Source organism: Delphinus delphis, chromosome 7 (genome assembly GCF_949987515.2).
Source record: "Delphinus delphis chromosome 7, mDelDel1.2, whole genome shotgun sequence".
Taxonomy (NCBI): Eukaryota; Metazoa; Chordata; class Mammalia; order Artiodactyla; family Delphinidae; genus Delphinus; species Delphinus delphis.
This window is the reverse complement of record NC_082689.1, coordinates 37,894,257-37,918,799: the sequence shown is the minus strand read 5'-3', so window position 1 is coordinate 37,918,799 and position 24,543 is coordinate 37,894,257. Positions and strand designations below refer to the sequence as shown.

At 41.8% G+C, this 24,543-nt stretch overlaps 1 long non-coding RNA gene across 2 annotated transcripts; it reads right to left on the bottom strand.

Annotated features, from left to right (window-relative positions):
• Positions 1–10,993: 10,993 nt before the first annotated feature.
• Positions 10,994–24,005, bottom strand: LOC132428073 (uncharacterized). 2 transcript variants are annotated; one of them, XR_009520065.1, is made up of 4 exons: positions 23,862–24,005; positions 17,904–18,098; positions 17,568–17,762; positions 17,099–17,187 (listed from the first exon to the last, which is right to left on the bottom strand). It is a non-coding gene; the product is annotated as an uncharacterized lncRNA (long non-coding RNA). The 2 variants fall into 2 exon arrangements; XR_009520066.1 differs by lacking the exons at positions 17,099–17,187; positions 17,568–17,762 and adding an exon at positions 10,994–11,342.
• Between the last annotated feature and the right edge of the window lie 538 nt (positions 24,006–24,543).

Sequence of the window (24,543 nt, the reverse complement as noted above, 5' to 3'; positions counted from 1 at the left end):
GGTACATATACAAAAATCCATAGTGTTCCTATACATTAGGGGTCAGCAAATTTTTCTATAAAGAGCCAAGTAGTAAATATTTTAGACTTTGAAGGCATGTGGTCTCAATCTTAACTAATCAAATCTGCCATTATAGTGCAAAAGTAGCCATAGACTATATGTAAACAAATGGGCACGGCTGTGTTCTTTACAAAAGAACACTGCAGGCTGGATTTGGTCCACAGGCCATATAGTGTGTAACTCCTGTTACACACCATTGATGAAAAATTAGAAAACATTATTTAAAAGGAAAAGATACTGTTTACTATAGCAACCCAAACTTGAAGGCACTTACGAATAACTCTAACAAAATTTGTACAAAACCTATTTGGAGAAAACTGTAAAACGTTATTGAAAGACAATAAGGATCTCAATAAAGAAAGAGGTACACTATCTTAATGGATGAGAAAAGTCAATGTTTCAGACCTTTCAATAGTCCCAAATTAATCTATTAATTCAATGTAACTCCAACCAAAATACCAACAGGGTTTTTCATGAAACTTGCCAACCTGATTCCAAAATTTATGTGCAAGAATAAAAAGCTAAGAATAATTGAGACAATTATGAAGGACAAGGAAGGGAGACACACCTTAACAGATGTCAAGATTTACTGTAAAATAATAGTAACTAAGGCAATATAGTATTGATAAAGAGACAGATAAATTGATTCACAAAGTAAATAGGGACCCCAGAAATAGACCCATTCATTTATGGAACATGTAATTTGACAGAGGTGGCACTGCAGATCAGTGGGATAAAGATTGGTTATTCAGTAAATGGCACTGGAATAATTGGTTATTGTATAGTAAAAAACTGAAGTTATATCCTTTCCTCACACCATACACAAGAAATCAGTTCCAGGTTGATTAAATATCCAAGTAGAAAATCAAAGCTTTAAAACAAATTAGAGAGCAATACAGAAGAATATCTTTAAGATTGTGAGAAAAGGAGAGATTTCTAAAAAAGTCATAAAAAGCCCAAAACACAAAGGTAAAAAATTAAAATATTTAATTACATTAACATAGAAGATTTGCGACAGGGGATTCAAGACGGCGGAAGAGTAAGACGCGGAGATCACCTTCCTCTCCCCAAATACATCAGAAATACATCAAAATGTGGGACAACTCCTACAGAGCACCTACTGAACGCTGGCAGAATACCTCAGACCTCCCAAAAGGCAAGAAACTCCCCACGTACCTGAGTAGGACAAAAGAAAAAAGAAAAAACAGAGAAAAAAGAATAAGGATGAGACGTACACCACTGGGAGGGAGCTGTGAAGGAGGAAAGGTTCCCACACACCACGAAGCCCCTTCGCAGGCGGAGGCTGCGGGTGGCGGAGGGGGAAAGCTTCGGAGCCGCGGAGGAGAGCACAGCAACAGGGGTGCGGAGGGCAAAGCAGAGAGATTCCCGTACAGAGGATCGGTGCCAATCAGCACTCACCAGCGTGAGAGTCTTGTCTGCTCACCCGCCGGGGCGGGCGGGGCTGGGAGCTGAGGCTCGGGCTTCGGTCTGAACGCAGGGAGAGGACTGGGGTCGGCTGCGGGAATACAGCCTGAAGGGGGTTAGTGCACCACGGCTAGGGAGGGAGTCCGGAAAATAGTCTGGACCTGCCGAAGAGGCAAGAGACTTTTTCTTGCTTCTTTGCTTCCTGGTGCGCGAGGAGAGGGGATTAAGAGCGTCGCTTAAAGGAGCTCCAGAGACGGGCGCGAGCCGCGGCTATCAGCGCGGACCCCAGAGACGGGCGTGAGATGCTAAGGCTGCTGCTGCCGCCACCAAGAAGCCTGTGTGCAAGCAGAGGTCACTATCCACACCCCCCTTCCGGGGAGCCTGTGCAGCCTTCCACTGCCAGGTTCCCATGATCCAGGGACAACTTCCCAGGGAGAACACACGGTGCGCCTCAGGCTGGTGCAACGTCATGCCGGCCTCTGCTGCCGCAGGCTCGCTGCACACTCCGTAACCCTCCCTCCCCCCGGCCCGAATGAGCCAGAGCCCCCGAATCAGCTGCTCCTTTAACCCTGTCTTGTCTGAGCGAAGGACAGACGTCCTCAGGCGACCTACACACAGAGGCAGGGCCAAATCCAAAGCTGAACCCTGGGAGCTATGCGAACAAAGAGAAAGGGAAATCTCTCCCAGCAGCCTCAGGAGCAGCGGATTAAATCTCCACAATCAACGTGATGTACCCTGCATTTGTGGAATACCTGAAGAGACAGCGAATCATCCCAAATTGAGGAAGTGGACTTTGGGAGAAACGATATATATTTTTTTTCCCCTTTTTCTCTTTTTGTGTGTATGTGTATGCTTCTGTGTGTAATTTTGTCTGTATATATTTGCTTTTACCATTTGTCCTAGGGTTCTGTCAGTCCATATTTTTTGTTTTGTTTTGTTTTTTCTTTTTTTTTAAGCATAGTTTTAGCACTTGTTATCACTGGTGGATTTGTTTTTTGGTTTCGTTGCTCTCTTCTTTCTTTCTTTCTTTTTTATTAATTTTTAAACTATTTTAGTAATTATTTTTTATTTTAATAACTTTATTTTATTTTACCTTTTTCTTTCTTTCTTTCTTTCTTTTTTTCTCCCTTTTATTCTGAGCCGTGTGGCTGACAGGGTCTTGGTGCTCCAGCCGGGTGTCAGGCCTGTACCCCTGAGGTGGGAGAGCCAAATTCAGGACATTGGTCCACCAGAGACCTCCCAGCTCCATGTAATATCAAACAGCGAAAATCTCCCAGAGATCTCCATCTCAATGCCAAGACCCAGCTCCACTCAACGACCAGCAAGTTGCATACAGTGCTGGACACCCTATGCCAAACAACTAGCAAGACAGGGACACAGCCCCATCCATTAGCAGAGAGGCTGCCTGAAATCATAATAAGGTCACAGACACCCCAAAACACACCACCAGATGTGGACCTGCCCACCAGAAAGGCAAGATCCAGCCTCATCCACCAGAACACAGGCACTAGTCCCCTCCACCAGGAAGCCTACACAACCCACTGAACCAACCTTAGCCACTTGGGGCAGACACCAAAAACAACGGGAAATACGAACCTGCAGCCTGTGAAAAGGAGACCCCAAACACAGTAAGTTAAGCAAAATGAGAAGACAGAGAAACACACAGCAGATGAAGGAGCAAGGTGAAAACCCACCAGACCTAACAAATGAAGAGGACATAGGCAGTCTACCTGAAAAAGAATTCAGAATAATGATAGTAAAGATGATCCAAAATCTTGGAAATAGAATGGAGAAAATACAAGAAATGTTTAGCAAGGACCTAGAAAAACTAAAGAGCAAACAAACAATGATGAACAACACAATAAATGAAATTAAAAATTCTCTAAGGGATCAATAGCAGGATAACTGAGGCAGAAGAATGGTTAAGTGACCTGGAAGATAAAATAGTGGAAATAACTACTGCAGAGCAGAATAAAGAAAAAAGAATGAAAAGGTCCCAGACACCTCTGGGACAACATTAAACGTACCAACATTCGAATTATAGGGGTCCCAGAAGAAGAAGAGAAAGAGAAAGGAACTGAGAAAATATTTGAAGAGATTATACTTGAAAACTTCCCTAATATGGGAAAGGAAATAGTTAATCAAGTCTAGGAAGCACAGAGAGTCCCATACAGGATAAATCCAAGGAGAAACAACACGCCAAGACATATATTAATCAAACTATCAAAATTAAATACAAAGAAAAAATATTAAAAGCAGCAAGGGAAAAACAACAAATAACACACAAGGGAATCCCCATAAGGTTAACAGCTGATCTTTCAGCAGAAACTCTGCAAGCCAGAAGGGAGTGGCAGGACATACTTAGAGTGATGAAAGGCAAAAATCTACAAACAAGATTACTCTACCCAGCAACGATCTCATTCAGATTTGACCAAGAAATTAAAACCTTTACAGACAAGCAAAAGCTAAGAGAACTCAGCACCACCAAACCAGCTTTACAACAAATGCTAAAGGAACTTCTCTAGGCAGGAAACACAAGAGAAGGAAAAAACCTACAATAACAAACCCAAAACAATTAAGAAAATGGTAATAGGAACATAGATATCAATAATTACCTTAAATGGAAATGGATTAAATGCTCCAACCAAAAGACACAGACTGGCTGAATGGATACAAAAACAAGACCCATATATATGCTGTCTACAAGAAAACCACTTCAGACCTAGGGACACATACAGACTGAAAGTGAGGGGATGGAAGAAGATATTGCATGCAAATGAAAATCAAAAGAAAGCTGGAGTAGCAATTCTCATATCACACAAAATAGACTTTAAAACAAAGACTATTACAAGAGACAAAGAAGGACACTACATAATGATCAAGGGATCAATCCAAGAAGAAGATATAACAATTGTAAATATTTATGCACCCAACATAGGAGCACCTCAATACATAAAGCAAATACTAACAGCCATAAAAGGGGAAATCGACAGTAACACAATCATAGGAGGGGACTTTAACACCCCACTTTCACCAATGGACAGATCAGCCAAAACGAAAATAAATAAGGACACAAGCTTTAAATGATACATTAAACAAGATGGACTTAATTGATATTTATAGGACATTCCATCCAAAACAACAGAATACACTTTCCTCTGAAGTGCTCATGGAACATTCTCCAGGATAGATCATATCTTGGGTCACAAAACAAGCCTTGGTGAATTTAAGAAAATTGAAATCGTATCAAGTATCTTTTCTGACCACAACGCTATGAGACTAGATATCAATTACAGGAAAAAATCTGTAAAAAATACAAACACATGGAGGTTAAACAATACACTATTTAATAACCAAGAGATCACGGAGGAAATCAAAAAATACCCAGAAACAAATGACAATGAAAACACAGCAATCTGAAACCTATGGGATACAGCAAAAGCAGTTCTAAGAGGAAAGTTTATAGCAATACAATCCTACCTTAAGAAACAAGAAACAGGACTTCCCTGGTGGTGCCGTGGTTAAGAATCCACCTGCCAATGCAGGGGACATGGGTTCAAGCCCTGGTCCGGGAAGATCCCACATGCCGCAGAGCAACTAAGCCCCTGCACCACACCTACTAAAGCCTGTGTGCCTAGAACCCATGCTGCGCAAGAGAAGCCACCGCACTGAGAAGCCCATGCACAGCAACAAAGAGTAGCCTCCTCTCACCACAACTACAGAAAGCCCACCCGCAGCAACAAAGACCCAACGCAACCATAAGTAAATAAACAAACAAGTAAATAAATAAACAAATAAATAAAACCTTCCTTCCTTTAAAGAGAAAAAGAAAAGAAATAAGAAACATCTCAAATAAGCAACCTAATCTTACACCTAAAACAATTAGACAAAAAAGAACAAAAAACGCCCAAAGTTAGCAGAAGGAAAGAAATCATAAAGATCAGATCAGAAATAAATGAAAAAGCAATGAAGGAAACAATAGCAAAGATCAATAAAACTGGGGCTTCCCTGGTGGTGCAGTGGTTGAGAGTCCGCCTGCCGATGCAGGGGACATGGGTTCGTGCCCCAGTCTGGGAAGATCCCACATGCCGCGGAGCGGCTGGGCCCATGAGCCATGGCCGCTGAGCCTGCGCGTCCGGAGCTTATGCTCCGGAACGGGAGAGGCCACAATAGTGAGAGGCCCAAGTACAGCAAAAAAAAAAAAAAGATCAATAAAACTAAAAGCTGGTTCTTTGAGAAGATAAACAAAATTGATAAACCATTACCAGACTCATCAAGAAAAACAGGGAGAAGACCCAAATCAACAGAATTACAAATGAAAAGTAACAACTGACACTGCAGAAATACAAAGGATCATGAGAGATTACTACAAGCAACTCTATGCCAATAAAATGGACAACCTGGAAGAAATGGACAAATTCTTAGAAATGTACAACCTTCTGAGACTGAAGCAGGAAGAAATAGAAAATATGAACAGACCAATCACAAGTAATGAAATTGAAACTGTGATTAAAAATCTTCCAATAAACAAAAGCCCAGGACCAGATGCCTTCACAGGCAAATTCTATCAAACATTTAGAGAAGAGCTAACACCTATCCTTCTCAAACTCTTCCAAAATATAGCAGAGGGAGGAACACTCCCAAATTCATTCTACAAGGCCACCATCACCCTGATACAAAAACCAGACAAAGATGTCACAAAGAAAGAAAACTACAGGCCAACATCACTGATGAATATAGATGCAAAAATCCTCAACAAAATACTAGCAAACAGAATCCAACAGCACATTAAAAGGATCATACACCATGATCAAGTGGGGTTTATCCCAGGAATGTAAGGATTCTTCAATATACACAAATCAATTAATGTGATACACCATATTAACAAATTGAAGGAGAAAAACCATATGATCATTTCAATAGATGCAGAGAAAGCTTTTGACAAAATTCAACACCCATTTATGATAAAAACCCTGCAGAAGGTAGGCATAGAGGGAACTTACCTCAACATAATAAAGGCCATATATGACAAACCCACAGCCAACATCGTCCTCAATGGTGAAAAACTGAAACCATTTCCACTAAGATCAGGAACAAGACAAGGTTGCCCACTCTCACCACTATTATTCCACATAGTTTGGAAGTTTTAGCCACAGCAATCAGAGAAGAAAAAGAAATAAAAGGAATCCAAGTCAGAAAAGAAGAAGTAAAGCTGTCACTGTTTGCCGATGACATGATACTATACATAGAGAATCCTAAAGATGCTACCAGAAAACTACAAGAGCTAATCAATGAATTTGGTAAAGTAGCAGGATACAAAATTAATGCACAGAAATGTCTTGCATTCCTATACACTAACGATGAAATCTTCCCAGACCAGGGATCAAACCCATGTCCCCTGCACTGGCAGGCAGATTCTTTTCTTTTTTTTTTTTTTTGCGGTACGTGGGCCTCTCACTGTTGTGGCCTCTCCTGCTGCAGAGCACAGGCTCCGGACGCGCAGGCTTAGCGGCCATGGCTCATGGGCCTAGCTGCTCCGTGGCATGTGGGATCTTCCCGGACCGGGGCACGAACCCGTGTCCCCTGCATCGGCAGGCGGACTCTCAACCACTGCGCCACCAGGGAAGCCCCCGGAAACTTTTAATGTATAAAAAAAGAGTAGCTAGAGATGGCACGTGACAAACAAAGCTGTAACTTCTAGAGCTGCTGTCTCTGCCCTATCCTCACTAGAGATTTCCTCTCTTCAGGGGTGATGTGCAGAGACTTAATAATCACCATGCTGCCCAAACAGAAGGCCCCCTGAAGCCCCCTCCTGGGCCAGGTGTGGCCCCTCTAGTTGCTGCATGTTTGGGGGGACGGGGCAGGGGTCTCGTAGGAGGGAAGTGGAAGAGCACTGGGGGCAGGGAGGGGCTGATAATAGCAGCTATTTACCAATTAGTATGGAAATATTTTAACATTTAGAAAATCATTGTGGCCACATTGGTGTTTACCAGTTGAATATCAGACCTGCTATGACCCTTTCTTCTACATCTGTCCTTCCCTGTACAATGTGGAAAGACTGTACGATGTGGAAAACATGAGCCAGGCTGTAGTCTGCCATAGGCCTGAATCCCTGCTGGATCACCTTAAGCAAGCCATTAACTTCTCACACTCTCAACGTTTTCATTTATATAAGGCAGAAAACACTTGGTCCTATAGTTTTCTTAGAATTAAATGCAATAAGATGGATAGATGCTTACACATGGGGACCAGCACATCGCAAATTCTTCACAAACAAAAGCTGCCAGTATAGTAATCTGTTTCTTGTGCACAGAAAAAAAAAAAAAAAAAAGACACAATCATCCCTTAGTATCTGTAGGGAATTGGTTCCAGGACCCCCCACAGATAGCAAAATCCTCAAATGCTCAAGTCTCTTATAAAAATGGCATAGTATTTGCATATAACCTATGCACACCTCCCATATACTTTAAATCAGATTACTTATAACTGATTACTAATACAATGTAAATGCTACGAAATAGTTGTTATACTGTATTGTTTAAGGAATATGACAAGAAAATGTCTGTACCTGTTCAATACAGACACAACCATGGTAGGCCTAACCTCACAGTATAAGTCAGCAACAACGTTAACATAGTCTATCCCCAACTGCTTGAACCCATGGATGCCGACCGCTGGATATGGAGGGCAATTGTAACTTACCCAGTCATTAGTGGATGACTCACGTTAGCCAGGCCATGTTGAAGATGTGGGTTTTAAGGTTTGACTGCTGATAACCATTAAAATACAACCACAATGAGAACATCTGGTTTCAATAGAAATTCTAGTCCCTGTGTTCTTTGAATCCGTTTAGGGTTTCTTTTTTCCCCCTCCAAAACAACTGAAAGCTTTGTACTAAATTTACCATTTCTGAGTTGAAAACGTTCTTTATTAAAAAACAAATAGGCTCTAGGACTATGGGAGACAGTTATATATTTTGGCAAGTTGCGTTTCCATTAAGTGCATATTACATAGTCACCGTGGTAAAGCAGTTGAGACATTTCTCACTGACCTTTCTGCCCCAATTATCTAATGCTCAGCAAAGCTTTTATGGAAAATATCATCACAATTTATAGCTAATGGGTAAGCCGAACACTGTCTGTGTCTTTAAAATATGCCTCTTCATCCTATATTAATGCTTATTCAGTACTAGTTTTCACTATTATACATACTATTACAGTGAACATGCTTGTAGTTACATCTTTGTGCCTCTATCTAATTATTTCCTTAGAAATTCTTAGAAATAGAATGTCTAGGAAATATGGTATACAGATTTTTTTAACTGAACATATATTGCCTTCCAGAAAGTTTTTATTAATTTATAATTTAAGCAATAGTGTATGAAAGTATCTTTCTTCATAGTCTCATCAACATTTAAATCTTGGGAATTCCCTGGTGGTCCAGTGGTTAGGACTTAACACTTTCTCTGCCAGGGGCCGGGGTTCGATCCCCAGTTGGGGAACTAAGATTCCACAAGCCATGTGACTCAGCCAAAAAATAAATAAATAAATAAATCTTTACCAGTAGCTGAAAATGTCACTTTGTTTTATTTTGCATTTCTTCAGTTCCTCATTAGTTAAGCATCTTTATATTCGCTTATTAACCACATGGTTTACTCACTCTCTTTGAGTCCTTTGCTCATTTTTCTACAGACTTCTGACATTTTTATTATTATAAACTTTAAAAAATATATATAATAAATATAAATAAATGTTACTTATATAAATATAAATACAAATGAAGAACTCATATAATTATGTAGAGTGGGTACTTTAAGATTTTAGCTATTATAATCTGGCCTGGTAAAAAGAAGTTAGAGTCATTCTTCTGTTTTAGTTTCAAATATATTGTTTGGAGTATATTTGAGATAATTTCGTACTGGTTAACAAGACCTAGCCACAATATTTAGATTACTACTTTAGTAATCAAGATAAGCCAATGAGCTATTAGTAATTAATCTTTGCTCCTCTGAGCTGGCCTAAGAGTAAATAAATAGGCCCTGCCCTTCTGGTAACAAACTTGGGGAAGGGAAAAGGGAAATCACCTGTGAAGGGCAGACCTTGCTGGTATTTCTCTGCTCTTGGTGATGACGCCATAAAAATCAGCAACTATTATTCCCTAGCATGAGATCCTTCAGCACTTGGCAGCAGGAGGCCCAGAGGCACGGTCCACACCTGGCTTTGTGCTGAGGGAGGAGTGGTGGGTAAGGCTGGGAGGAGAGAAGATACAGAAGGCAGGATCCTCTTCAGGGAGTGAGGAGGGCTAAAGATGAGTATCCTACAGGCCAGGCCAGCTTCCTCCAACTGTGCAGTGGGGGGCAGTCAGCCTGTGGGATGGCCGTCCTCACCAGAACCTCAAAGCTTTGGGAGGGCTGGTGGGGCTTCAGTGGTCCTGGTGGGGCCTCTGTTGATTAAGTCACCTCAGGAGTAAATCTGCGTATATGCTAAGATCACGGGTCCTTCTCTGGTTTCTATGCAGTGATGAAATGTATAATTTTGGTACTGTTTTTTATCACTTATTTTTATTTATTTATTTATTTTTGCGGTGCGCGGGCCTCTCATTGCTGTGGCCTCTCCCGTTGCAGAGCACAGGCTCCGGACGCGCAGGCCCAGCGGCCATGGCTCACGGGCCCAGCCGCTCCGCGGCATGTGGGATCCTCCCGGACTGGGGCACGAACCCGTGTCTCCTGCATCGGCAGGCGGACTCTCAACCAGTGCGCCACCAGGGAAGCCCTATCACTTATTATTTTTATTCACCAGTTTATACATGAATCTCCATTTCTTTCCAATTGGGTCATAAACTCCTTGAAGGCAGAATTTCTTTGTAGACTTCTTAATATTTAGCAAAGTTTTAAGTATGCAATAAATACTCAAATCCTTATCTCTACATAGCACACAACCTACTAATAGATAACAGAATTTTTCAACATTAAATAATGCTATATGAAATAAATATTTTATTACTGAACTATTATTTATTTTCCAGATCTGTAAAATGGGAAAGAAGAAGAGAGAACACATAGGAAGGCAAATGGAAAACATGGTATTCTTTCTAGGTCACAGAGTTTTATAATTAGAGGGCGTCACAGACATCATTAATCTAATACATTTATTTTACAGAAGAGGAAAATGAGACTCAGAAGGAAGGAGTAATCTTTTTGTTTGTTTTTCCTTTTAAAAAAATAAGATCATAGATAGCAGCTTTTTTTTTCCCACTTATAAAACATGAACGATTCCCCACGTCATTAGATATTGTCCTATGGCATCATTTTTTTTTTTTTTTTTTTTTTTTTTTTTGCGGTACGCGGGCCTCCCACCGCTGCGGCCCCTCCCGTTGCAGAGCAACAGGCTCCAGACGCGCAGGCTCAGCGGCCATGGCTCACGGGCCCAGCCGCTCCGCGGCATGTGGGATCCTCCCGGACCGGGGCACGAACCCACGTCCCCTGCGCTGGCAGGCAGCCTCTCAACCACTGCGCCACCAGGGAAGCCCCTATGGCATCATTTTTAAGAATAAGTATTTTAGTGTAAGACTATGCCACATTTACTTAACCAATCCTGGGAAGGCATTTTAACCTTAATAGAAATATTACCAATTCTCAGTAGTAAAAACAAAAACAAGAAAATGAATAATTTGTTACCTTGGTATGAAGATTTAAAGCTAGGTCCACTGGAATTTCGCTTTGACAGCAGATGGTCAGTATGCAGGAGATGATTATCTGTATATAAAAGGAAACCAGGGGGCTCCCCAGGCTCCCCTTTTTTGCCTTCTCACTTCTCAGTCATTCCACAGTCTCATTCACTCCTATGGCTTGATTTACCCTAAAACAAAAAACAGAAAAAAAAAAAAAACAAACTAATTCACTGTTATTGGTATTATGTAAGTCCCTTCTTCACCTGGCCAGGCCCACCTCTCACCCTCACCAGTCACCCCACCGTGTCCTGCACTACAGCCCCTCCCCACTTATTCTCCAGGTCACTTTGCATGTGTTGCTCGCTTTGCTAACATGCTTGTCCTCCAAACCTCTTATGCCTGTCTTTCAAAACACAGCTCAGCTATTATTTCACCTGAAGGCCTTCCATGGCATTACACCAGTTGCCACCTGGAGTGGGGCTAACCCCACCCAACTCTCTTCTGCAGTACGTGCAGCCTCTGCTCTCTCTCCAGGACTTATGACGTGGAATTATAATGCTGTTTTCTTGTCATTCTCACCCATTTAATTGTAAATCCTTGAGGGTAAGGGGATCTTCAGCATCTTGAACATGCCTGGTGTGCAGTAAAGTGCTCAGTGAATATCTGGTGAATGAACTAGAAACTGCTCTTTTAAAATTTCTCACATCATTTTATTTTTTGTCTCCCTACTGCACTGATCGCAAACCTCCCTACCTGTTTTCAACGTCACAGGGAGTCCACCCAATAATCCTATCCCCCTCCACTCCTGGCGTGCACCTCTCTCAAGTGGACAATCTGCACGACATCTCTGATCCCCACCCTCCTCATTCCCACCTCTACACTCCTCTCCAGCCTGCTTTGTTCTCACAGCCAACAGTCAAGGACAAATACAAGAAGTTCCTCCTACTTAAAGTTGTCCATGATGACTTTTTTCAAGGTGTTTGTTTAGTTATTATAGACTGTTTTATTCTAACAGCCTGATTTCAAATACTTACTTAGTAATCTTTGATTTGTGTTCTGATATTTTGTTCGTAAACCATGCTCACTATATTCACCTGGTCACCTCTTACTCTTAATGAGTTTTCCTGACAATTAGCACGTTATTATTGTCTAATTTCACTTGATGTTGTAAATATATAAGAGATAAATAAATATAATTTCTGGTTCTCTTATTGCTTCATGGGGTTATCAGATCTTCCCATATAACCATGTCTTTCCCAGGAGAATGTATTTTCCCTCTATATTCTGTTATTGCTCCATAAAACTCCCAGAATAGTGTCATATACATAATCAACAATAAACTATTACTTTATTAGTTGACTTTAGGTAGTTAAAACATTTTTCCTAGTGTTATAGAAAACACTTCTTATATATTAGAAAATAATATCATAAAATATTATAAAGAAAAAATTCATCCTGCCCCACTAACAGGATTTATACTAATTCTAAATCAGTAAAGGCTTTGGGACTTCCCTGATGGTGCAGTGGTTAAGAATCCACCTGCCAATGCAGGGGACACGGGTTCAAGCCCTGGTCCGAGAAGATCCCACATGCTGTGCAGCAACAAAGCCCGTGCGCCACAACTACTGAGCCTGTGCTCTAGAGCTCACGAGCCACAACTACTGAGCCCGCATGCCTAGAGCCCGTGGTCTGAAACAAGAGAAGCCACAGCTATGAGAAGTCTGCGCACCGCTACGAAGAGTAGCACTCGCTAGACACAACTAGAGAAAGTCCGTGCACAGCAACAAAGACCCAATGCAGCCATAAATAAATAAATAAATAAATTTATAAAATCAATCAATCAATCAAGGCCAAAATAATGGGGTTTTACTTTATTTCACAGAATCAGAGAGTCTTACAGTGGAAAAGAAACTTCAATACTGCTTATTCCAACACACCCATTCAATAGTCAGATCCCCTCCTGCAGCTCCACAATGAAGCTTTGCAGCAAAGCATACAGTGACAGGGAGAGCCCCACTTTCTGAAGGCAGCTCTGTTAGAAAGGGCTTCCTGATGCTGACACACAAATCTATTTCCCTGCAACTTCCTCCCACTTGTCCTACTATTACCCTTCTGGAACCAAACAGAACAAGTCTAATTCTTCCACATGGCAACTATTCTAGTATTTGGAGATAATTGTGATGGCCTCTCTCATCCTTCCCTGCCTCATATCCTCTAGACTAAATCTCCGAACTTCTCATACCTTGCCATCTGTGTGGTGTGTGTGTGTGTGTGTGTTTCCTGACTATGATCCACTTTGTCCACATTCCTCAAAGGGTGGGCCCACAGTGCTCTTGATTAGGGGTTGCAAATTCAGACACTCCCAGGGACCAGACCCTACTAAACGTAAATGTGAGGCTATGGCCCAGTGTAAAGACATAAGGAGTGGTAGGAGCTGGACTTAACCCCTGACATAAGGCTTTCATATTTAAAACTTGAAACCCATGTGCTGGCCAAATAATATTGGAGCATGTAAGCCATATTTGCCCTTCTGAGCCACCTGTTAGCTGACCAAAGTAAAGCTGACTGTCACCTCCCTTCTACGAAAGAGGCAGCTGGCATTATATTAAACTAGCTATTATATGTGTTTGTGCATATATATATATATATATATATACATATGTATATATAATATTATATGTTATAGGCATTATGTTTTTATTTGTGTTTTGTATAGTTTATAATATTTTCTATATAGTAACTTTATACTATAATTATAATTTGTACATTATGCATTATATAATTTATATATTGTATAAATGTTGAATTTTACCTAAGCCCTGTAACCATGGAAAGCAACCTCCCCTCTTGTGCGGGGGACAAGATAGTAGTATGGGATTAAGAGATACAAATTGATATGTATAAAATAGATAAGAAATAAGGATATGTTGTATGGCACAGGGAATTATAGCACTATTTTGTAATAACTTTAAATGGAATATAATCTGTAAAAATACTGAATCATTTCATTGTACCGCATACCTGAAACTAATATAATGCTGTAAATCAACTATACTCCAATAAACGATTTTTTTATATATATATATTTTTATGAAAAAGAAAAAAACCTCCCCTCTTTGTGTTCTGAAGAACAGTTTACTGCAAAGAACCACCTTTCCCCAATACGATGTTAATAAGACTCACATATGCCCTCCCTTGTTTACAAGGCCAAACATAGACCCCCCCAAATTCCCTTTCTTTGCCTCATAAATGATTAGCTGAACTGCTCTTCCCAAATAAGTTTTGGTTAGGCTTCTCTTTTTCCTCCAGGGCCCCAAACTTTAGCCCTCCTCAACCTGAGCCAGCATACAGCCCCTGCTAAGAAGAGACTGGCCTCAGAACATCCTCTGAACTGCTATCTGATCATGCTACCTCTCTTCTCACTCGTCTACACCTGTTTCTTTGCTTATTTTTCTCTATAAAAGAAAAATCTTTTTGCCTGATTTTTGAGAAGCTTGCAGATCTCATGGTCAAAGCTTTCTCCCTATTGTAATATAGTAATCTCTTTCCCCTCCTGGCAATAATCCTTTTCAAATAAAGTGTCTCCTTCCTAAGTCTGGATTTGTTTTTTTATTTGACAATATACATATACCATGTTAGATATTAATAACACAGTAATATGATTATATTTGGTTGTCTAAGCTTGCATTCATTTTAGTGATAACCACAGCACACTACTGAGTCACAGTGATTAAAATTCTAAATCTTTTCCCAATATATTACTGTTAAATCTGAGTTCACCTCTTACAAGTCTTCTTATCAGTTGATTTATTTTCTTTGGTGGGATATCTCATTACTTCTGGCTGGTCAAGACATTTTAGGATCCTAATTCTATAACATCACTGAGGTAAGTAGTTCCCTTTCATTTACTAAATTTGCCAAAGAGCCTTCAGTAGCTTCATTTGTGTCATCAATAAAACATGTTCATGATATAGAGCCAAAAACTTAGTCCTCAGGAACCTTTCTCCTGGTCCCTTTTATTAATAGTTTATTTAGAGTTAACTCTAATAGGGAAATAAATAGGTAACACATTAAATATGAAAAATCATTGGTACTTCCTTAAAGGAGAGGCACAAAGTAAGTATTTGCTGAGTGAATGGTTCAGGAAGAACCACATTTCAATGTAATATCCTTTGATTTAATTGAGCATTTTTATTAAGTTTTGTATTTGCGCATTAAATAAAATACCAGTGTAGACATGGAAAAAAACCATAACTGCATAACTAGCTCTGACCCACTCATTAGTCTTCTGACTATGTGATAGTAGAACCAGTTTTTTAAAACTTCTATTCATTCATCCGACAAATATTTATTAATATTTATTGCATACCTACTGGTACCAGATACCATTTTAGGCACTGAGGATAAAGAAGTAAACCAAACTGAGTTCCTACCCTTGTTGAGCTCACATTCTAGTAGGGAACACATAATAAATAAGTCAGTCAACCAATAAATATGTAATATAATGTCAGCTTATAATAAGGGCCTTGTAGAAAAATAAAGCAGGTTCGCAGATAGAGAATGATGGAGGGAGGTGATACTTAAGACAGGGTGGTCAAGAGAAAGCTCTCTGAGGTGACATGTGAGCAGAGACCTGAATAGCAGGAGCAAAAATCCACACAAATACCCAAGAAGAGAGAATCCCAGGTCAAAAGAAAGGCAAGGGCAGGGGCCTGAGATGAAAACATGGTTGGCTTACTGGGGGGACAAAAAAGAAGGACATTGCAGCCACCCAGAGTGAGAAGGGATAGAAAATATGAGAGACAGGCAGGGCCCAGGTCACACAGAGCCCAGAAAGATATCGTAAGAACTTTGGATTTCATCAAAGATGATGGGAAGCCACTGGAGGACTGAGACCAGGAGTGTGACATGGCCTACTTTTCCTTTTGCAGGATCACTTCGGCTGTTATGTAGAGAATACACTGAATGTACTGTGAGGCACCAGAGAAGACATGATTTTTTTTTTTCTTGGTGCCTTTCTTGTATCTCTTTTACAACCCATGTAAGGACATTTTTAGAGTTTTAAAATATTTTAGCACCAGTGAAATGGATGGGATTAGTCAAGCATCCAATCAAAGATGCATGAGCTTTAGAATAGTTGCTTCAAAAGTTATTGTAAATTTCACCCATCCATGAAATACGAAATGCTTAGGTTGAAAATTACTTCCAGCTGTTCATGAAGATATATGTACTACTAATGTAGTTCTGCGCATGTCAGAACTCTGGAGGCAAAGCTGGGGTTTGGCTCAACAATGTTTCTTTTAAGAAAGTAGATGCCAAAGACCACTTCAAAGAAAATTATATGGAAACTATAAGACCATCAAGACAGAGGTAAAGAAGCAAGAGGAAATAATGTAGTAAATCTCTTTGCATTTTAAATATCTTTGTTCGCTATTAACAGTAAAAATTACACTTACAAATGTATTATGTTAGAACTCCAATTTATGATCCTCGCTGCTCGTGATTACTCAAAATCCTCCACCATCCTCCACCTTCTACCTTGCTGACTGAACCCTGATTTGGTTCAGAGAAGCAATGTACCCAGGAGTCTCAGGTGGATCAAAATTGGCCTAAACTAATCATTATAATCTTTTCTTCCTCTTCTACCTTCCTATGCAAGTGGAGGGGCCATATGACCCACTTCCGGCCAATGAGGCATAGGCAGAAATCTGCTTGGGAGCATGGTGTGAGAAAGATTTGGCTTTCTGGATAAAAAAGTTTGGACATAGCTGGGCTCCCCTTTCCCTACTTCTTCCTGCCTTGTATTTAGCCATGCTGACTACTATTTGATGTATTGCAACAATGAGGGAAGGCCAAGAGATTTATCAGGACAGTGGCCACCATCTTTAGCCACCAAAACACCACCAGATGCCTACTTCCAGACTTCCTGTTGAGTAAGAAATTGAAACTCGGAGTTCCCTGGTGGCCTAGTGGTTAGGATTCCGGGCTTTCACTGCTGTGGTCCAGGTTCAATCCCTGGTCATGGAGAACATCCTGCAAACCACACAGCCAAAAAAAAAAAAAAAAAAAGAAAAGAAATTGAAACTCATGTGTTTAAGTCTCTGTAAACTGGGTTTTCTGTTACTTGTGGGCAAATGAATTTTTAACTGAGACACTTTAAGTCACCAATATTCTAGGGAAATAAAATGCCCATTATTATGATGTAATCTAAAATGAACAAAGTATACCAGTCCAAGTTCAGTAATAATTGGGAAATATCGATGATACTATAAATCTCTTCAGGATATCATCAAGGAGCATCTATCCTGATCTTTCAGGTTTCTCTTAGATTTGTTTTGGTTTAATTTTTTTAAGTGTCTTTTGAGAAAGATAGCTAACTATAGGGAGAATTTGAATAGGGAGGGGGTGAGTACCTGGTGTAAAGGGATGGACAAACCCAGAAATGAACTTTCATCTGCTTTGACTAGGTCGCCAAGTTCAAGTCCCAGGACTTTGACAGCAACTAGTCACATACCAGCCCCTCTAGATGCTTGGAATTCCGAGTCTGATTCTAGATTTGTGAAGAAAGAACCTCCAGGACACAGATGTCCACTTTGATTAGCTCGGAACTAGGATGAAGAAGCACAGAAATCTTCTGAATAAAAAACATATGTTACATATAGTCTACTACTGTCACTTGTGCCAAGTGAATAAATACTCAAGAAGGATTCTAGTGGACATGTGGTTTATTAGCATTTGATTCCTTTTACCTGGTTGATGTGGAAAGTGAAGAGGTGTGCCCTGGTTCAAGACTGCCTTTTCCTCTTTTTTTCTTTTCTTTCTTTTTTTTTTTTTTTTTTTTGGTGGCATCTGTAAAGCATTTCACTTTCTAACTGTGGATCACACAGTGCTTTCATGGCTCATATTACTGCCTTCAACTTTGAGCCCCTTTTTCCACCTCCACTCTTAAATGAGAAATAAAAGAAAATGAAAAAGGAAGTCAGTTGGAATTTATTTTCCTCTCTCTGTAGCAGATGTTAAACTCAAACTTTTAAAACGAAGGAATATTAAAAGAGGCCTCTTTTTATCCCAGAGCAACTGCCCCCACATCCTAAGTCCCAGCCTCAGGAGGAAGCCTCGCCAATGTGATTTTTTATCCAGGGTGCAGACAGAGGCCTGGAGCGTGGGCTAGCTCAGCCCCTTTCCTATCGTGGGCCTTGGGTGAGATTTTGAATCTCTCTGGGTCTCAGTTTACTCATCTGAGGGGGGTTGGATGAAAGAATCTCTGAAATTATTCCAACTCCTAAGAGTAATGAATTTTCTCAAAAATTTGAATGTAAAACCACTGGCCAGGGCTTCGCTGGTGGCACAGTGGTTAAGAATCACCTGTCAATGCAGGGGACACAGTTCGGGCCCTGATCTGGGAAGATCCCACATGCTGCAGAGCAAAAAGGCCCCTGCGCCACAACTCCTGAGCCTGCGTGCCGCAGCTACTGAGCCCAAGTGCCACAACTACTGAAGCCCACATGCCTAGAGCCCGTGCTCCACAACAAGAGAAGCCACCGCAATGAGAAGCCCGTGCACCGCAACAAAGAGTAGCCCCCGTTCACCACAACTAGAGAAAGCCCACGCAGCAATGAAGACCCAATGCAGCCAAAAATAAAGTGAATTAAATAAATTAAATAAAAAAACAACACTGACCATCCCTATGAGAAAAGTCACTTTCCCTCTTTTTTCCAGTTCCTTTTCTCAATAACCAGGAATCATCTCATTAATTTGATTTTACGAGGGGTTTGTTGCTAATCTCAGTCACGTGGGGTGAAAGCTCTCTATTAAAGTAGATGTTTGAGAAGCTGCCCCTTTAATTCAGAGATGTAGTTTTCATCTGTTTAGAGAGCTTCACATGACAAATATCAGTACTTCTCCTCTGCTTCAGTATTTTTGATGTGAGAGCTATTTTTTGTTCATGCCTGATCATAGCACCTGTATGCTATTAAAATTTTCTCTCTTCCCGGAACCTCTCTTTCTCTCCCCCACCCCCATATACATGCACACATGTGTTATGATCCTTCTAGCTAATTCAGTTTTCCAAACTGAGGTCAAAAATCTTTTGACTTCCGTCCTGCCTAGTAGCTCCATCCGATTCACTAGTATCCATTCTGTTTTCTTTAGTCACAGTCTGATAAACATCATTCCCTTGCATCCCTCAGACTATAGATCTTTACAGATGGAAGTTCTTGAGTGTGCCTTTCTAGACAACCTAGCCAGATGCTTCCTATAACAGTGGTGGGGGGGGAATGATGGGTTAAAAAGAACTTGCTTTGCTCTTTCTCCTTAAAGACTAGAATTGTAAGCGTGAGCTCTTTCGCATACAGTCATGGCCCCCATAGTAGAGGATGGTAAGAAAAAGCAAGATTCATGTTCACACAGTTCCTCTTCTTTTCAACTCAAGGAAATGCCCGAGGCCAATTCACTTAAGACTTATTTAAATTTTATAGCTCGTTTTTACAGCATCCTGAGCCTCTGATTCTGCCCAATTTTGTCATATTTCAACAAATGAAAGGTGATTTTGCTGTTAAGCTGCCTCAAGAACAGAAACATTTGCTCAAGAGAAATACAAGAAGCCAAGGAACTTAGGCTGGGTTCATACTTCTCATTGTTATCACCCAAGAACATCTAGCATGCTCTTTCTCTTCTTCCCTGTGGGGAAGCTTGAAGCTTCAAGGCCCAACTCAGAGCCACATGGTTTTCATTTCCTGGCCCCCTCCCTCGGGCTCTGCAACATCCGCAGCACACACAAAGGCCCCATCCTCTGTTTGCAGACTCAGGACATCGTCACTTGTACATTTTTCACAGAAGCAAATGAAGCATAAAAAGTCCATACTCTGCATACATATCAGCCCACATAATAAATGGCTGCCTGCTGGCCCCATTCGTTCCCTCAATTTGTACGAACGCTTACGTTTGTTCAGAACTTCACAGCTTACAAAGCACTTTCACATTCATTAATCTCACAGAGTCCTCGCCGTAAGCCTGAGAGAAGTGTACACCTTTCTCTTCATGTTACAGATGGCAAATGACTGTGTGAAGAGGTGAGGTGACTGGCCAAGGTCACACAAGTCAGGAGCAGAGCCAGGACTCAAACCCAGCCTCTGACCCTGAGTCCAGAGATCATTTTTCTCCCCAACAGCTATAACCTATGCAATGTTCTCTCTTGTTAGATTGGAGACATACATGAATGAGGGCCTGACTGGGCAATGCTGGGTTCCAGAAAAGGCTGTCTGGAAAATGCAGTATGAAGAGGTGCTAAGAACCCGGGCTGTGGAGCCAAACAGCCTAGGTGTGAGCTCTGCCTTCTAATAATTCCAGGGGGCTTGTTCACATGGTACTTCATGTGAATGGAGTTCCTAGAGGTCTTCAGTGCAGCTATCCTGGGAATTACTTGGCCTCCCTGTGACTCTGTAGTCCCAGCTGACAAATGGGCATAATAATACTTCCAAGGCTGTTGTGGCAATGGAATAAAATAAGGCTTGGCCTGGCCCAACAGAAGACACCCCAAGATCCCCTGTTCCCCTGGAAGAATATTCCCCTGATCAGCATCTCCTTGGGTATGTCTCCACCCATATCCCTTTCTGTGTAAATGTTTGCCTCCAGTAAAAGCCTTCCCCTTGGGCTTCCCTGGTGGCACAATGGTTAAGAATCCGCCCGCCAATGCAGGGGACATGGGTTCGAGCCCTGGTCCGGGAAGATCCCACATGCTGCGGAGCAACTAAACCCGTACACCACAACTACTGAGCCTGTGCTCTAGAGCCCTTATGCCACAACTACTGAAGCCCGTGTGCCTAGAGCCCATGCTCCACAACAAGAGAAGCCATCGCAATGAGAAGCCCGTGCACTGCAATGAAGACTAGCCCCCACTCACCGCAACTAGAGAAAGCCCGTGCTCAGCAACAAAAGACCCAAAGCAGCCTAAATAAATAAATAATGTAATAATAATAATAAAAAAAAAGCCTTCCCCTTATATCCTCCACACTGTCTACTGTTTCCATGGCTGGGCCACCCCATGATCCCCATCATAGCAGTCTGCCATGTACTGAAGACAGCACTGAGCCAGACACTGTGCTAAACCTGAATACACATGCCCTCCCTTAATCCCATGTTTCAGGATCTCCCCTGTCCCATCACTAAACTAGGCCCCACTGATGAATGAGCATGATGAGCTGTTCCAGGGGAGTCTGGATGAGATGATTCTCATCCAGGTTCTGCCAGTAATAATCTAGGTGACCAACAGGGCCAGGATTTCCCCTCTCTGAGTCTCATCTAACTCTTCTAGTAGGAGAGGTTTCCTAATACCTGTCCTGTCCCTTAAGAGAATGGCTGTCTTCTACAAACAGTATGAACCATGAAAGCCAATGTAAGAGCCTCTGAGTTATTATGAAAAGAAATGGTCAGGCAGGCTTCCCTGGTGGCACAGTGGTTGAGAGTCCGCCTGCCGATGCAGGAGACATGGGTTCGTGCCCCGGTCCGGGAGGATCCCACATGCCGCGGAGCGGCTGGGCCCGTGAGCCATGGCCGCTGAGCCTGCGCGTCCGGAGCCTGTGCTCCACAGCGGGAGAGGCCACAACAGTGAGAGGCCCGCATACCGCAAAAAAAAAAAAAAAAAAAAAAAAAAAGGCCAGGCTCTTATTACTTGCCAAGAGCCCAGCTTTCAAATCTGCCTCCAAGAAGTACAAACAGAACTTAGCAGACAGGGATGGGGAAGAGGTCTAACTACCATCATAATAAAAAATTGGGAAGCTCCAATTAACAAAGGTACTACAGCAATGTTGGAAAGAGGGACATGAGGGAATTAGAGCTGAACTACCCAGGATTTCTAGACTAAAAGGGAGAAGGACAGCAGAGAACCTTAGGGTACACGGCCAATTTCTTTTGTATTCCTAGTTTCAAGCTGACCATGTGGACTGAGCATCAACTTTCTGACAACCAGACCCAGCCCACCTGCATGTTTCTTACCTGTGCACACCCATCTGGCAACCACATGGAATCTCGCTCCTTTTATTTCCCCCACTCTGCTTTTCATGATTTTAAATAACAGAACATTAACAGAGTCCCTGAATTTAGACCTAGGGTGATCACCTTTCTGAATGCCAATTCCTCACCTTGTGTATTTATGGGACAACTAGATGTGAGATACAACTCAGAAACTCCCCTGGAGAACTAACATGTGATCAGGCCAGAGATGCTTGTTCAGTTCCACACGTTTGCTGGGCACCTGCCTGGCCCTGTACTGGGCACTAGACATAAAAAGGCCCTGTACCGGGCACTAGACATAAAAAGTACGTGAGGCATGAGACTGGCCCCCATGCCATGATGGGTGGGGGAGGGATGATTTAGGCTCCGGCTATTTGCTTTAGTTATTACTTCAATTGCTTTCATTGTTTGTTTTCTTTACTTTATGTCTTTTTTTCCCAAGGCAGGGAAAGGGAAGGTAACCCCAGCATCTGGTAATAATTTGCAAATCTTGACACTCTCCCTAAGACCAACTGGAAATATCTCATGCTCTAGCATCATTTTACAAGTCACTAGCAAAAAAATAAGCACCTATCTTTTTAAAGATTTTTGTAATTATGAAATAATAGAAAATAAATATATTGACCTTTGCCCCCAGATCCTGACACAGAATCCTAAATCTCTTGAATTTCCTGGGTGAAAGAAGGCAAAGCTTGGAGGGCTCCTGGATGGGTGATGGTCACCAGAAAAGTCAGCCATGGTTAGAAGCTTGGAAATTTCAGCCGCATCCCTTATCCTCTAGGAATGGGAGAGAGACTAGAAATGCAGTTAATGGTTGATCATGCCCGTGTGATGGAACCTCCATAAAAATCCCAAATGTAAGTGGGGTTCGGGAAGCTTCCAGGCTGGTGACACATGGTGTTAGGAGAGTGGTGCACTCAGAGGGAGCATGGTAGCTCTGCACCTCTTCCACCTGGATGTTCATCTAGATCCTCTATCATACCCTTTTATAACAAACCAGTAAATGTAATTGTTTCCCTGAATTCTGTGAGCCATTCTACCAAATTATCAAATCCAAGGAGGGGGTCATGGGAACAAAAATTTATAGCCAGTCGGTCAGAAATACAGGTGACAACATGAGACTTGAGATTGGCACCTGAAGTTGGGAGCATGGCATCAGTCTTGTGGGGACTGAGCTCTTAATCTGTGAGATTCGATGCTATCTCCAGGTAGACAATGTCAGCATTGAATTTATAGGACACCCAGTTGGTGTCATAGAGAATTGCTTGGGGGCAGGGAAAAAAACCCACACACATTTGGTGACCAACAGTATCAGAAGTGAAGTGCTCTGTGTGAGTGGTAAAAGGGAAACACATATGAGGAAGAGAGTTTTTCCTACTCAGTAATAAAACGAGGGAGATGATTATTTGCATTAAAAATAAATTATTTTTTCTTTTAAAAAAAAAACCCTGTACGGCTTCCCTGGTGGCGCAGTGGTTGGGAGTCTGCCTGCCGATGCAGGGGACGCGGGTTCGTGCCCCGGTCTGGGAGGATCCCACATGCCGCGGAGCGGCTGGGCCCGTGGGCCATGGCCACTGGGCCTGCGCATCCGGTTGCCGCAGCGGTGAGAGGCCCGCGTACAGCAAAAGAAAAAAAAAAAACCTGTAAATTATTTATATTGCCTTCAAGGAATATTATTAATAAAAGCCAGTCTTTACCTTGAAGTGTTTATTCCACAGTGAGGTTTGTCCACTATCATGGGCTAGTTCCTGCTGAAAGTTGTTAAAACGTCTGGCTCCAAAATTTTGTAAGCTACCAGTTGAAGGGCCAGCCTTTGTTTTCATGGTCTCTGCTGCCCCCTGTCAGAAACTAGGGATGTTACAGGAAATAGAATTTTTTGAACAAAGGTTTTCTCAATCACATGATAAAATAGGATATGCCCATGCCTTGTGAATTAAGACCAAAGAATTATTTGCTTTAAAATGCACCTGCTTGCTTTGCTGTCTAGAAGTTCTTTCACAACAGTAATAATAATCACAGCAGTAATAATCTGTCTGAAATAGTTTGGGGTGGTTGTCACTAATGGAGTCCCTCAGCCTGTGGGCACTGAGTAGCAGACAGGTGCTGGGCCCAGTCCACAGGCTCACGCCTTTCACAGACCACTGGGGAAGACACACGAGTGAACGGACAACTTCAACACGGAGTGAGGAGAGGTGTGTGGGTACCAGGTGCTGAGGAAGCACACCGAGGCAGCACCTTAGCCAGTGGGTTCCAAACAAAGTAAAACGACCCATTCTCAAAGTAAGAGCAGGAGCCAGCCAAGAGAAGAAGAATGCAAAGGGCTTTTCCAGATAGTGGCAACTGTGTCTGCCAGGGCAGGGAAGCCTAGAAGAGGGTGGC